Source organism: Notechis scutatus, chromosome 8, assembly GCF_049901735.1.
Source record: "Notechis scutatus isolate UNSWTSFEM ecotype Mainland chromosome 8, rNotScu1.2, whole genome shotgun sequence".
NCBI lineage: Eukaryota > Metazoa > Chordata > Lepidosauria > Squamata > Elapidae > Notechis > Notechis scutatus.
The window spans coordinates 19,693,590-19,710,419 of NC_142016.1; the positions used below are offsets into that span (position 1 = coordinate 19,693,590).

Sequence of the window (16,830 nt, forward strand, 5' to 3'; positions counted from 1 at the left end):
TTTGGACCTCAGGGACCACCAAACTCATAATTTTAAATCCTGGGGAGCATTAATATGAATTTTGACAGATGGTGGCTTGCTGATGTTGGTGGCAGAGAGAGAGAGAGAGAGATCTGATCTAATCTCCCCCCCCCCCCACACACACACATACACAAACACACAGAGGCAGGGGTGGGATTCAAATTTCTTAACTGGTTCTGTGGGTGTGGCTTGGTGGTCATGTGACTGGCTGGGCATGGCTTGTATGTAAATATTATAAATATTTATATAAATATTGATTTTTTTTATAAAAAAGGAGCAACTTTTACGCAAAATCAGGCAAAGCAGGCAGGCAGATTGAGTTGCTCACAGAATCACAGATTCACTTAGAGATCTGTGTTTCTGCCATCGGCTACCTGAGTTTTCACTGCTTCAGTCCTAAGGAAGGTTCGGCTCTGCTTAAAAGATCTAAAGATAACCAGAAATCAAGAAATCCAATGATTTCCTGCTTACTAGTTAAACTAAATCTCCCAACACAGCAGAACAGCTGATGGTTGGAAAAAGGAAAAGTAGCAATTTAGCAGGCAAGTTTGCCAGGTAAGGAGTGAGTAGGCAGGGAAGGTTCCCACGGGCCATGTGGGCGGTGTAGCCCTGTGCAGCCTGGATGAATTGCTTTGGGAGATGCTCTGGGGTGACATTTCTCTGCAGACCACCAAAATTTTCTCACAGACCACCAGTGGCCCACTGGTTGGTGACCACTGACCTAGAAGATCTTTATGGTTTGATATTTCAGGGGAATTCAAAACACTTGAACTATTTATGATTTGCGGTAATGCATGAATCCAAATCATGGCTTTTTTCAGGAACCAAGTTTAGCATGTGCAGTGAATACAATCCTGACATAGTTGTTAGCCAAGTCAGGGTCCTTTGTAAAGAGGACTATTCATATTTGGTTTTTAGGTAGTTAATTGTTAATTAGAAATACTCACCTATTAACGACTTAGGAGCTAAAATAGAATAAAATAACAGTCATTTTCCATCTAGTAGCATAATGAATGGCTAATAGGTTATTGAGGTTACTGAAGTTGTCTACTCAAGATTATTGAAATAGGTTACTGCTGAATAGTAAACAGGTTACCAAATAGGTTACTAGTAATGAACAGTAATCAAAGCCCATGTATTACATTCTTTTTCCTTGCATATTTCACAATGGTCGTAGTCTGAGTTGTAAAGCAAGAAAAAGGTGAAAGAATTAGGATGTAGGTAATTTGTACCATTTCCATAGTTCTTATTGGAATTCTAAAGATTATTGTTATTGTTGTTGTTGTTGTTGTTGTTGTTGAAAAGTTCTTCCTTGCCTTGCCTTTGGGGGTTGAAGGGCTGTGCTTTATTTCCCCAGGAGTTCCTCCCCCGGCCATGGCAAGTCTGTTCCTGGTTGGCTTCCTACATTCCATTTTGTTCAGATCAAGGGACCCCTTTCTCAATTGTGGCTATCCATCACTCAGCCATCTGAGTATGAGGTTGGAACAAGGGAAAGGATGGCAGTGAACTGTTCTTATATTTCCAATACCTTCTCCTGTTCTTTCACTCTAGGAGAAATCTGTGTTCCCTCCAGAAACAAGCTACCATATTTTTCAGAGTATAAGATGCTCCAAAGTATAAGATGCACCTAGCTTTTGGAGAGGAAAACAAGAAAAAAAAATCTGCCTCTGCCTTCCAACAATTTGCCCCCTCACAGCAAACAGCTTGTTTCAGTTTCAGCACAGCCTGATTAGTGCAAGCAGCTGATTGTTAGCTGGATTGGCCTCCCAACAATCAGCTGTTTCAGGCTTCAGGGATTGCCATAGTCTATTGCTGCCTCCGTGTGATCCATTTTGTGGCCTCCACATCCCATTTTCAGCCTCCGCCGCACGTCCCATTTTCAGCCCAATTTGGGCAGCAGGGATCAGAACAGGCAGAAAATGGGGTGCACAGAGGCCAAAAATGGGGCATGCGGAGGCCAAAAATGGGACACGCGGAGGCGGCAATAGACTATGGCAATCCCTGAAGCCTGAAACAGATGCTCTTTGGGAGGCTGATCCAACAGACCATCAGCTGCTTGTGCTAATCAGGCTGTGCTGAAGCTGAAACAGGCTGTTTGCTGTTTGCTTCAAGGAGGCAAATTGCTGGGAGTCAGAAGCCAAAGGGTGGGGGGGCCAGAGGGTAGGCAGGGCTTTGGCAACATTCGCTGTATAAGATGCACAGACATTTCCACCCACTTTTGGGTGTGGAAAAAGTGTGTCTTATACTCTGAAAAATATGTAGTTAGTTCAACAAATTTCATACTGCTACCATCTTTCCTGTTCCTGCCTTCGCCTGAAACTTTGCATTTAAGGAAAAGCCATTGCCATGTAAAAATAATCACTAGTTCCACTCTAATAATTCATCTTTTGCAGACACCTATGGTGCCATACATCCGAAAAGTTGCAGATTTTTAGGTGAAAAGAGGTTCAGTCTTATAAAGTCAATAGTCCTGGCTGGAATTGTTAAAGTTTGAATTGTATCATGTGTTGAAAATACAAAGGTTGGTTTATCTTTGGTAGTTTTCTGTGTGGAATGGGAAAAATTTAACATGTTTGCAAAACATGTTTGCAAAATTCATTTTTTTGTTTATGGATGGTACAGTATTGTTTGAAAGTGTAAAATAGGTTAATGCATTTATTAGTTTAAACGCACAACATAAATGAATTCCCCTTTTACATTACTTACATTGTTTATGGCTTGACCAAGCTGGAATAAAAAGTGGGAAATTATTGCTTAGTTTGAAAAGTTTAACAAAGTACATGAAACATTTTCTGGAACATGGGTCTACTAGCATGGCTTGATACATTGGTTACACAGCAGATATAAATGAAAATGGCCAATATAGTCCCTGAATTAAGTATATGAACAAATGAAAAAAAAAAACCTGCATTTATTTCCATACTGTTCTTTCCTCTTCGGATGTATAAAAGACCATAACTGCTCTGCTTTTATTAAGGGTATAGAGAACTTCATAAAAGTAATCTTATGAGTGTAAGGCAAAGCATTTTCAAACACGCTGTAGAGTAAACATGAAAGAGCATGTGCAGTGAACACAACCCATTTCAAACATTGGCCTCCCTGCCAACCACTATGGGAAACAAGAGCAAAATTCAGACTTTGAAAGGAGACTGGTATGTTGATATATTTCCACAGAACTTTCATTTAAAAGCGACTCTTTATATCAACAGTCAACAATGAGGATTTGCTGGGGAAATTTGAACTGTCTGTTTAAAATGGAAAACAATTTTCTCTTTCAGGGTGCCCAATTAGAAATATTAAGTTTTCTGTCAGACAGCCGAAAGGTTGCAGAATTTTTATGTGGAAAGGGGTTCAGAACTTGTAGAGTGAACAGTCTTGGCTGCAATCACACATTTGTAAGTAGTTTGAATTGTTGCATTTGTTGAAAATACAAAGGCTTTTTAGGTTTATCTTTGGTAGTTTTCTGGGTGGGATGGGAAAATTTAACATGTGTGCCAAACCAGTTTTTTGTTTGTTTGTTTATGGATGGTACAGTAGATTGTTTGAATGTATAAAATAGGCTAATGAATTTATTAGTTTAAACACACAACATAAATGAATTCCCCTTTTACATTACTTACATCTCTTGTGGCTTGATCAACCTGGAATAAAAAGTGGGAAATTATTTCTTAGTTTGAAAAGTTTAACAAAGTACATGAAACATTTTCTGGAACATGGGTCTACTAGCATGGCTTGATACATTGGTTACACAGCAGATATAAATGAAAATGGCCAATATAGTCCCTGAATTAAGTATATGAACAAATGAAAAAAAAAAAACCTGCATTTATTTCCATACTGTTCTTTCCTCTTCAGATGTATAAAAGACCATAACTGCTCTGCTTTTATTAAGGGTATAGAGAACTTCATAAAAGTAATCTTATGAGTGTAAGGCAAAGCATGTTCAAGCATGCTGTAAAGTAAACATGAAAGAGCATATCCAGTGAACACAACCTATTTCAAATTTTGGCCACCATGCCAACCACTATGGTTAGCAAGAGCAAAATTCAAACTTTGAAAGGGAACTGGTATGTTGATATATTTCCACAGAACTTTCATTTAAAAGCAACTCTTTATATCAACAGTCAACACTCAGTGAGGATTTGCTGGGGAAATGTGAACTGTCTGTTCAAAATTGAAAACAATTTTCTCTTTCAGGGTGCCCAATTAGAAATATTAAGTTTTCTGTCAGACAGCCGAAAGGTTGCAGAATTTTTACGTGGAAAGGGGTTCAGAACTTGTAGAGTGAACAGTCTTGGCTGCAATCACACATTTGTAAGTAGTTTGAATTGTTGCATTTGTTGAAAATACAAAGGTTTTTTAGGTTTATCTTTGGTAGTTTTCTGGGTGGGATGGGAAATATATAACATGTTTGCAAAAAAATTTGGTTATGGATGGTACAGTAGATTGTTTAAATGTATAAAATAGGCTAATGCATTTATTAGCTTAAACACACAATATAAAAGAAATGTCCTCCCTTTTTCCACAGTATCCTTGCAAAATTAATAGTAATACTTACTAGTTTGAAAAGTTTAACAAACTTCATGGTACATTTTCTGGAACATGTGTCTATTAGCAAGGCTTGATACATTGTTTACACAGCAGGTATAAATGAAAATGGCCAATATAGATTGATTGAAGCTATGAAACAGGTTAATGAGATTATTAGTTTGATGTTACAGTTAGCAATAGCAATAGCGTTTAGAAGTCCCCTCTAAGCAGTTTACGGAGTCAGCATAATTGCCCCCAATAATCTGGCTCCTCATTTTACCGACCTTGGAAGGATGGAAGGATGAGTCAACCTTAAGCCTGGTGAGGTTCGAACTGCCAAATTGCAGGCAGCCAGAAGTCAGCAGAAGTAGCATGCAGTACTGTACTCTAACCACTGCAGCACCAAGACTATGAGCAAAAATCTCAACTCTATCATTCAAAGAAATAACCCTTCCTTTTAGACAATATCCTTGATAAATTAATAGTAAAACTTACATTTGACAATAAACCAGCAGGCATCTGGAATAAAATGTGTAAAATTATTGTTTTGTTTCAAAGGTTTAACAAAAGACATGAATAACTTTTCTGGAAATCTGTCTAGTAGCAAGGCTTGATACATTGTTTACATAGCAAGTATGAATGAAAATGGCCAATGTAGTCCCTAAATTAAACAAACAAATTTTTAAAAAGCCCATTTTTATTTTCATGCTATTTTCCCTTCTTCTTGATGCATAAAAGAACCATAACTGTTCTTTGTACACCTTATATCAAGGGCACAGAGAACTTGTTCAAAGCAATTTTATATATGGAAGGCAAAGCATGTTTAAATATGCTGCAGGCTAAACATGAAAGAATTAGATTAACATGTGCGGTGAACACAACCTTGAATAGTTGTTGGCCAAACAAATGTCCTTCATCTAGATGATTGTTCACATGTGGTATTTATTTAGTTAATTGTTAATTAGACATACTCACATTATCTTTGTTCTTCATGAGAGCCTAAAAAGGAAAAAAGAAATGGTTAGTTGCCTTCTTATATATTGCCGAGTGAATGATAGGTTACTGGATATATAGATTACTGTGGTTATTGATATTTCAGGAACTCAAGCCACTTGATCTATTTATGGTTCATTGCAATATGTAAATATTTAGCATGTGCAGTGAACATAACCCTGACACAGTTGTTAGCCAAACCAATGCCCTTCATATAGAGGGCTATTCCCATTCGATGTTAGTTAAATGTTAACAAGACACACTCACCATACTGGCATCACCAAACTAAAATGGAAAAAAGAAATAGTTATTTTCCTTGTCAGGGTTACTCAGTGTGCAATAGGTTATTGGATCTATAGTTTATTGAGGTTTATTGATATTTCAGGGAAACCCAAAGCAATTGATCTATTTATGGTTTGCTCTAGTGTGTAAATCTAGAGCATGGCTTCTTTCAGGAAGCATGTTTAGCCTTTGTGGTGAATACAACCCCAACATAGTTGTTAACCAAACTAAGGTCCTCCATAAACCATAAATATTCATATTTGGTGTTTAATTAGCAATAGCAATAGCACTTAGACTTATATACTGATTTACAGTGTTTTACAGCCCTCTCTAAGCAGTTTACAGAGTCAGCATATTGCCCCCAACAATTTGGGTCCTCATTTTACCCATTCCGGAAGGATGGAAGGCTAAGTCAACCTTAAGCCTGGTGAGGTTTGAGCTGCCAAATTGCAGGCAGCCAGCAGTCAGCAGAAGTAGTCTGCAGTACTGCACTCTAACCATTGTGCCACTGTGGCTCAATAACAAATTTAGCTATTTTTTAACCAGAGAAACTCACCAGTTTAGCCAATAGTACCTAAAATAGAAAAATGAAATAGTTATTTTCTTTCTTATAGGTGAATGAGTGGATAATAGGTTATTGGATCTATATATTACTGAGATTATTGAAGTAGGTTATTCAAGCTTCATCAACAGGAGTAAAATAAACATGGGAAGAAAAATAAGAAGTTTTTAAAAAATGGAGCTGCTATCCAAAATGAACAAAAGAAAAAAAAGTCCAAGTCAAGAATCCAAAAAGTTTTCAATTCATTAAGCATCTCTCTGAAATATACTAAAACCGATACTTTCTAAGTACAGAAAAGATTTGCAATACTCAGCCCAAGTATGTGTAAATAATAAATAGTACAGTTATTAATTATCCATCCAATCATTTATTTACCTTTTAGTCATCCACAAAAATTAATACTGCTTTGCAGTTCATTTTAATCACTCTAGAGAGTTGAGCAATTTTCCTAAATTTACTTGCTTATAACAATCATCAAGTTTTTGGCCAACACTCCCTAAAATAAATATGCATCTCTTCTTGATGCATGATATACCACAACTCACCTGCATATTTGACACATGAAAATGTGTATTTAATTTCAATAGAAACGTGTTGCTCTCCCAAAATATATTAATAACCTGCACATTTTATACAAACAAAGAAGATTTGCAATACTTATCCCCTGTAGTTGTGGAAACTAAATTTAATAATAAAAGAATGCAGTTATTCCTCCAGGCAATTGTTTCTCTACATTTTATAGGCAGTTCTCAAATTACAGTCACAGTTGGGACATGAACTGTTGCTAAATAATACTTGATTTTACAACATTTTGTGCCACCATTGTTAACCAAATTGCTCTTGTTTTTAAGTGATTGTTCAAGTTAATTGGGCTTCCCTCGTTGACTTTGCTTGTTGGAAGATGGCTAGGAAAGTTGCCCATGGTAAACACATGACACCAGGATACTGCAACCATCATAAATACATACCAATTAGCAAGCACCCAAATCTGGATCTAATGATTGTGGTGATGTTTTGATGATTATGAGAGCGAGTATTGATTGTAAGTCACCTTTTCAATGCCATTGTAACCAGTAGCTGTAAGTAACCAATAGCTGCCTGTAGTCATCCACAAAATCTTAACACTAATTTGCAGCTCTCTTAAATCAAAATAGTTTGCTGATTATCTTATGTGTGTAAGGCAAAACATATTCACACTCTGGTGTCTGTTCAGAAACATATCACAGGCTAATGTAATGAAAGTTAAACTTTCTAGGCAGCTCTGGGTGGCCTTGTAAGCCACTCAGAGCTGCCTCTAGGTGAAATGAGCAGCAAACAAATCTAATAAATAAATAAAAATCAATAAAATTTGACACATGGGAATGAGTATTTAATTTTAAAATGAAAATTCAGGCATATTTGTTACACTCCCAAAATATACTGGAACCTTCACATTTTTTCTAAATAAGTAGAAGATTAGCAATACTCACTGGGTTGTCGGTCTGAGCCTAAATTGAATTATAAAACAGTACAGTTATTCATCCATGCAATTGTTTCTTTAACTTTGAGTCATTCCCAAAAATGTAACATTGTTTTGCAGATCTCTTAAACGAAAGCAATTCGACCAGATCCCTTTTGTTCCTATTTAAGGACATGTACAGTAAACGAAATCCTGGGGTAATATAGAAAACCTATTTGGCATTAACACCATTAATTGGTAAATAGACACACTTAACTCTTTGTTTTCTAGGACCTAAAGTAGAAGAAAGAAATAGTTATATTTCTTCTAATAGGTTACTGGGTAGAATAGATCACTGGATCTATAGGTTACTGCAAAAAGCGATCATAGAAAAAAAAAATGGAAATTGGAAAGCTGCTAACCAAAATCATGAAAAGAAAAAGTAAGTTATTCCATGCTTATTCTCTAATTAACTTGAGAAGGTATGAATTAGTAAATCCATACCAGAATCAAAAAATTGATAAATTCTTTAAGCAGCTGGAGAAACCCAAGGATGCTATAAAGATCAAGTGTCTCCTGGTAAGGAGATTCCAGTGGGTAGTATATGACTACAGGTCATAGCAATGTAAGGAACAGATATATCTATTAAATAATCAGATTTCAAAAGTGTTCCCCTCCACCTTTGCATGATTATTAATCCAATTATGCATGCAAACATTAGGAAACTATGAGGAAATTATCCAAAGTGTGTGTGTGTGTGTGTGTGTGTGTATATATATATATATATATATATATATAGAAAATCTATGAAAACACACACACACACACACACATGGTTTGTTCAGATATTTTCCCACGTCATTATAGTTGTGCTTTTAAAGTTGTAGCAACGTTTCGGCAGAATCTCAACTGCCATCATCAGGCTTCTGTATAGTGTTCGTCTGTTCATAGATAGATAGATAGATAGATAGATAGATAGATAGATAGATAGATAGATAGATAGATAGATATTGTGTTCGTCTGACTCACAGACGAACACAATACAGAAGCCTGATGATGGCAGATGAGATTCTGCCGAAACACTGCTACAACTTTAAAAGCAGAACTATAACGACGTGGGAAAATACTCAAACAAAGCCGAATATCATACATGTAAGTACCTGCAAAAACTTAAGAACGTATATATATATATATATATATGAACACTATACAGAAGCCTGATGATGGCAGATGAGATTCTGCCGAAACGTTGCAACAACTTTAAAAGCACAACTACAATGACGTGGGAAAATACCCGAACAAAGCTGAATGCCATACATGTAAGTACCTGCGAAAACTTAAGAAAACACACACACACACACACACACACACACACACAAACACAGACATAAAAACAAGAGGTTTTTCTTAATTTTTGCTCCATCTTAAATCTCTTTTATTTTATTAATTTGCACACTATACTTGATGGCTGTGTCATCCAGCAAATTAGTAGTCTATCACACATTCCCCACAAGAGTCTTTCAGAAACATTACATCATCTCTTGTGGCTGCCATGTAAGTAATAACATGCAGTGTATTACTTGAACCTATGAAATGGGTTATCGTGTTTATCATTTAAACCAAGGGTCTTCAAACTTGGCAAGTTTAAGACTTGTGGACTTCAACTCCCAGAATTCCTGAGCTAACAGGAAGTCTTAAAGCTGTCAAGTTTTGAAGGCCCCTGGTTTAAACACATGGGAAAAGTGTTAGTTATGATCAGAAATCTCATCTCAGACATTCAAAGAAAGGACCCTCCCTTTTGGACAGTACCATTGCAAAATTGATAGGAAAACTTACAGATAATCGAGCACACTGAATGACCTGGAATAAAATATATATATATAATTATTCTTTTGTTTAAAAAGGTTAACAAAGAACATCAATAACTCCCTTGGAACATTGGTACAGTATATTAGGATGTAGAAATCAATATCTGGGTGATTCCTGGAATAGGGAATCCATACTCTCTTCTCTTTTAAACTGGACCCTACAAAGTTAGTTTAACAATTTCCATACAATGTCTTTCCAGCATTCCTTTTCCTAATTCTCACCTTGTTGCCCATCTCTTCTTAATTGCCTTGTGTTGTGAATCAATAAAAGTTAATAACTTAAATGCAAATCAGGGTTTGAAAACCTACACACTTGATTGGTCCTTATACAACAACTTTGGATTGGGCCAGAACTAGTCCCTGATTGGCCACTATTTGGACTATTCTTATTGGTTATTAGTTTGAACTTGTTGCTCATCTCATTGGGTAATATGCAGCTAACCCTATAAAAGGGTTACTGCTGCCCATAGCCTTGCTCTGTTCTGTTCTATTTACTGTTATTAAAGAGTTGAAGTCACTGGTCAGATGTCTGGTCTCCATTAATCTCCATACTTAACACCTTGACAATTCAGAAGTGAATAAATCCCAGAATAAGGACTCAAAGAAGTCAAGAAATAGAGAAGCATAGTTATTTTATGCTTGCTTGTCCTTCAATGTTTCTGCCCATTTATTACATTATGAAACCCAAAAAAGGATGCAAAGTTTCCCTGGCCAGCCAATCCAACTGACCTCTCCAGAACCCTTTCTTCACAGTTTCTGACCTATCTGGAGTCAGTCCCCACTTGTGTGACTTGTGAATTCTTGTTCTGACATTGAACTGCTTGAGCAATTGGGAGATGTAACTTTGCTTTCTACAGAATGTTTGAAAAAAAAATTGGGTGGTACTAGTGTCCACTAAGATACCCCATTGGGAAGACTTTCTTGACAGTTTTTCATTTTTATTGTTGTTGTTGTTGCTTGGATCCACTTGCAGACTTTCCTTGCATCCAAAACTACATACATTTGAATGTGTGTCAGGAAGAGAAGTTGTTTCAAGGAAGGCAATAATATAATTATTTTATTCCTTCCAGATCTACCCTATCTTTCAACTGTAGGAGAAAGTATTGGGTGGTCTAAGACTAATCAGAAAGGTTCATCTTCTGTAAGGATATAATGCAGTACAAAAGATATTTAGAAATGCAGAGGATTCAGCCATAATTACATGAGAACTTCGCCCATTTTTTAAGAATCTCAAGTAAAGAATTAGCAGCCATGTTGACTCAACGGGCAAAGCTAAGTGAGTTTCAACGTTGATTTGATTTTCTGATTATTATCTGTCTCTGCACATGCAACCTCTTTAGTCATTTTGTGATTCATTGTATTATTTGTCCTGCCATGGCAGTTATTAGCAGAAGTTTGCAGTACTCACTTTCTTTAATTGCTCCTTATAAATTGAACAACAAAAGAGTATAGTTATTCCTCATGGAATTATTTCTTTACCTTTTACTCATCTATAAAACTTAACAGAGCTTTGTAGATATTTTAAATCATGTTTTAAAATCATGGTTAGCAATATTCCTAAATTGAAAGACATGTAAAAAATCACCCAATTTTATGGCCCCATTAAATAAACATAAGCATTAATGAAAATAAAAACATTATTTCTCACATTCTTCTCTTCTTTATGCATGTAATGTTGTAACTGATGTCCTTATTTATTTTATCATCAATACAGACAGCTTTTTCAAATAAATGAAGATCATCTTTTATACATAAGGGAAAGCAAACTGAGGTGTTTAAAAACTTACTTTAGGTTATGGTGTAATGGTTGAACACATGAAAATATGTATACTTTTAAAATGAACACCCAATCATATTTGTTGCACTCCCAAAATACACCAATAATGTCCACAATTTCTAAGTACAAAAAAGTTTTACGATAATCACTGAGAATACTTATCCAGCTAAATTAAATAATATAACTGTGTAGTTATTCCTCCATGAAATATTTTCTTTATTTTTTGTCATCCTTAAAAATGTAACACTGCTCTACAGATCTCTCAATTCGTTCTATAGAGGTGAGCAATTTTCCTAAATTTACAGACTTGTTGAAATTACTAGGGCTTTTTTTACCATTTTTTCCCACCCGCCCCCCCAAAAATCAATCAATAAAAAACATGTTTAAGGATTATAATTTCACACTTTTTCCTCATTTCACTGCATAAAGTGTCATAAACTGACCTACATCGACATTTCATCAAGGGTATAGATAACTTTTCTAAAGCAATCTTAAGGCAAAGGATGTTCACACTACAATGTTTGTTCAAAAACATATCAAAGAAACAGTCTGTGTTTCTACAGGAAGTTTAAATAGGTAAATTCAAGAAATAGAGGTTGTGTTTGTATGTGATTAACTTGCTTACTTGTCACCTAGGATATCTTTATGGTTTGATATTTCAGGGGAATTCAAAGCACTTGATCTATTTATGGTTTCAATGTAGTATATGAATTCCCCCACCCCCCAAAAAAAATGCTTAATTCAGGAAGCAGGTTAAGCATGTGCAGTGAACACAACCCTCATGCGAATATGAGCCAAATCAATGTCTTCATATAGGGGGCCATTCATACTGGGTATTTACTTAATCATTAACTAGACACACTGATTTGGTGTGTCAATGTGACCTAAAATAACAAAAAGAAAAAGTTATTTTTGCTCTCATTTGTTCCTGAGTAGGTAATGGATTACTGGCTCTTTAGATTACTGAGGATACTGAAATAAATCACTCAAGGTTCATCAATGGGGGTGGGGAATGAACACAGAAAGAAAGAAAAAGGGCGGCTATAAAAATAAACAAAAAACATGAATTGCATGTGTATTCTCCGTTTAATCTAAGGATGTACGATCGGGTACATCCATACCAGGAATAAAAAGCTGATAAATTCTTTAAGCAACTGGGGAAACCTAAGGATAAAACTGAGGTCTGAAGCCCTAATCAGAAGGGTTCACCTTCTATATAGATATATATAGAAAGGATAGTTAGACATGCAAAAGGTTTAATAATAGTTGTGAGTAAGAGTGTTCACCCAACATTTTTAAGAATCTCATCGAAAGAAGTCGCACCCCTATGGACACAACCTCCAAACCTAACTTAGCTTTAATGTTGATGTTATTTTTTGATGCTTATCTATCTGTGAATATGCAACCTCTTTAGTTGTTTTGTGATTCATTTTATTACATGTTCCTCCATGGGAATTATTAACACAGATTTGTAATACTCACGTAGAGTAGTCCCTTGCCCTAAATTGAACAATAAAAGAGTACAGTTATTCTTTCATGCAATGCTTTTTTAAAAACATTTTTTATCATCCCCAATAACTTAAAATGGCTTTGCAGATATCTTAAACAAAGCTGTTTGACCTGATCTCTTTTGTTCTTATTTAAATCTTCATGACACATGATTTGAACATTTCTATTCAAGGCTTGGTGCATTGTTTACACAGCAGATATAAATGAAAATGGTCAAGATACTCCCTAAAATAAATATGTGAACAAATGAAAAAAAAACCCACTTTTATCTTCATACTTTTTTCCTCTTCTTGATATATAAAAGGCTATAACTGCCCTGTATATACTTATCAAAGGTATAGAGAACTGTTTAAAAGTAATCTTAAGTATGTAAAACATGCTCATGCTGTTGTGTTAATTCAATGATGTACTGTAAACTAAGGATGAAAGAGAAGATGGGGAGACCAATAGCCCATGTCTCTATAAAATGTTTAAGCAGGTCATTTCTGGAAGTAGAGGTAGCATTTGTATATGATGAACTTGCTTACTTGTCATCTAGGATTTCTTCATAGTATTTTTATTCCAGTGAACTCAAGACCCTTGATTATTTACGGTTCACTGTAGTATAATGCCTTATTCCAGGAAGCAAGCTTGACATGTGCAATGGATATAATCCTGACACAGTTGTTAGCCAAACTGATACTTTTCATATAAAGTACTGTTCGTATTTGGTTTTATTTAATTAATTGGTAACTAGAGACACTCACCATATCTCCGCCAAGCAACTAAAATAATAAAAATAAAAAGAAGTGGTTATATTTCTTCTTATAGGTTACTGAATGGGTAATACATTATTGGATCTGTACATGATTGAGGTTAGATAATTCAAAGTTAGTGAACCAAGGGAAAAAAGTGAACACAGAAAGAAAAATTGGAAAAGAAAAAAAAACTGAGCTGTTCTCCAAATCATGAAAACAAAAAATAAGTTATTGCATATTTATTCTCCATTTAATCTAAGGAGGTATGATCTGATAAATCCATATCAGGTTCAAAAAATTGATAATTTTTAAGGCAGCCTGGGAAAGCTAAGGATGCTGCATTGATCAACTTTCTCCTGATAATTAGATTTCAAGTATAGTAGATAGCTATAGGTTATAGCAATGTAAGGAATAATAATCTGTTAAATAATCTAATAATTATCCCTTCCGTCTTTGCATGATTGTTAATCCAATTTACATGCAAGTATTAGAGACTACTGAGGAAACTATCCTAAGTAAAAAACTAAACATAAACAGGAGGTTTTTTTAACCTATGTTCCTTATTAAATATCTTTTATTTACTGATTTTCACTATGATTGATGGTTGTGTTATCCAGTAAACTAGTAGTCTGTCATGGATTTTTGCAAGTCCATAAAACACATCAAATAATCTCTTGTGGCAGCTAATAACAAGTGTGTTGTTTCAAGAAATGGGTTATTGCGCTTATAAGTTTAAATTACATGGTAAAAACACATCCTTTGGGATAAGGATACAATTAGTTATTAGCAGAATTCCCAGCTCAATCATTCAAAGAAATTAACCTCCCTCTTGGGGGTACCATAGCAAAGGTTCATCTTCTAGAAAGGGATAATGTTTCATGAAAAAATAAGTAGAGGTGAAAAGGGTTCAGTAATATTTGTGAGTGAGAGGACTTTCTGCATTCACCCAACATTTTAAAGAAACTCTTATAAAGAATTAGACCCTTTTATAATTGGGCATAATTGGTTACTGGATCTGTAGGTTACTGAGGTTACGAAGGAACCAAGGTCCATCATGGTACTTGGATTCCTTACAGATCACCCCTTTCATTCAGCTGCAGCAGAAAATATTGGGAGGTCCAAATCCCTGCCTTTGCATAGAGCACTGCTAATATTTGGTTTTTATTTAGTTATATGTTAAGTAGTGACACTCACCCCTGCTCCTTTTGCGTTCTAAAAAAAGAAAGAATAAAAGAAAAGAAAAGAAAAACAGAAATAGTTATTTTTCTTCTGTAGGGCACTGAGGGGATAATAGTTTGCCGGATCTGTAAGCTACTGAGGTTACTAAAGTAAGTTACTCATGGTTAATCAATGGGGAAAAAAGTGAATCTCATATAAAGAATCTCATATAAAGAATTAGACGTAAATAAATATGGGCAAAACACTCCCTAAAATAAACTTCGGGATAAATGATAAAACCCCTTTTATAACTGGGCATAATTAGTTATTGGATCTGTAGGTTACTGAAGTTGCAAAGGAATGAAGGTCCTCCATGGTACCTTATCATGCATGAATATCTATCTATGCACAATGCACGTTCAAAATTTTTGGTTGCTTTGTAAGAAAGACTTATTCTACTCTTATAGGTTACTAAATGGATAATAGATTATTGAATCTGTAAGTTACTGGTGTTACCAAAGTAGGTTATTCAAGATTAATCGAGAAAATATCTGCAGCAGCAATATACAGTGCCGGACCAAAAAGGAAAGTTGCATGTTCTTAAAACAAAATTCATCCAGATACCAGCTTAGAGGTGGTATGCTAACAGATGGCCTAGAAGTAAATCTTTCTCCAACAGGAAGGTGTTTTTCCTAGACAAAGATTTTTCTACATCTCATTTTCATACTCCTGCACTTATTTTTTTCAATTAGAGAAACTTATTGTTATGATCCAGGAAGTACAAAGAAGACCAATAATTTTTAAGGTGCTTCCTGATTTGTTTGGATTTTTAGAATGAAATCTGCACAATGAGCTAATACTTTCCCCTTGTTCTCAGTTTTATATTCATACAAACAAACATCCACCATGAAAGTCAATTATTCCAGTCAAGCCAATTTGTTTTCATTTGTGAGCAAAACAATTCCCTGGATAATTCAGAGATTAATATGACCCAGCATGAGGATACTTTTGAGAAATACAAAAGCATAAAGATTTCACAATGCAATAAATGTGTAGAATCGTTGATCAACGATTCTGCACATTTATTGCATTGTTAAATCCAAAGAAGGGTGCCAATTATCCTTGGCTGGTCAGTCCAATAGATATCTCCAGTATCCTTTCTAAGTGACCTATCCGGGGTCAGTTGGTCCTCGTGTGTCTTGTGCAAACGTCTAGTCCAGACACAGAACTCCTTGTGCAATTGGGAGGCATAACTTTGCTTTGCACAGAATACTGGAAAAAGGGATTGTTAGTGTTAACCGCTAAGATACCCCATTGGGCAACTTGGCTTTATAGTGAGGTTTCTTTTTGGTTATTATTGTTTGGATCCACCTTCAGATTTTCCTCACACACAAAGCTACAAACATTTCAATGTGTGTTAGAGGAGAGGTTGTTGCAAGAAAGGCAATAAGATAAGATTCCTTTATTCCTTCAACTGGCAGGAGAAAATATTGGGTGGTCTGAGATTAAACAGAAATGTTCACCTTCTAGAAAGATAGAATACAGCAGAAAAGATGCTTAGAGATGCAGAGGGTTGAGCCATTGTTATAGGAGGACTTAACTGTCTTCACCCAACGTTTTAAAGAATCTTAAGAATTAGAAGCCATATTGACTCAACCTGCAAATCCTGGTTAATTTTAATGCTGATATGATTTTTTGGTGCTTATCTATCTCTGCACATGCAAAACATTTGGTCGTTTTGTGATTCATTTTGTTACATGTCACACCACTGGAAATATTAGAGGAATTTTGCAATACTTACCAAACTTTGTCCTCCCTAAATTGAACATTGAAAGAGTATAGTTATTTCTTCCATGCAATGGTTTTTTTTTTAATCTTTTAATCATTCACAACAACTTAATATAGCTTTATAGATCCCTTAAATCAGAGGTCCCCAAACTTGGCAACTTTAAGAC

The 16,830-nt window shown here is 35.4% G+C and overlaps 1 long non-coding RNA gene across 3 annotated transcripts; it reads right to left on the minus strand.

Annotated features, from left to right (window-relative positions):
* Positions 1 to 1,934: 1,934 nt before the first annotated feature.
* Positions 1,935 to 16,013, minus strand: LOC148129934 (uncharacterized). Of its 3 annotated transcripts, none has more exons than XR_015750498.1 (5): positions 10,254 to 16,011; positions 9,663 to 9,942; positions 6,383 to 7,875; positions 5,527 to 5,829; positions 1,935 to 3,662 (listed from the first exon to the last, which is right to left on the minus strand). It is a non-coding gene; the product is annotated as an uncharacterized LOC148129934 (long non-coding RNA). The 3 variants fall into 3 exon arrangements; XR_015750497.1 differs by having other exon boundaries at positions 5,527 to 7,875; positions 10,254 to 13,205; positions 13,508 to 15,999; XR_015750496.1 differs by having other exon boundaries at positions 5,527 to 7,875; positions 10,254 to 16,013.
* Positions 16,014 to 16,830: the final 817 nt, after the last annotated feature.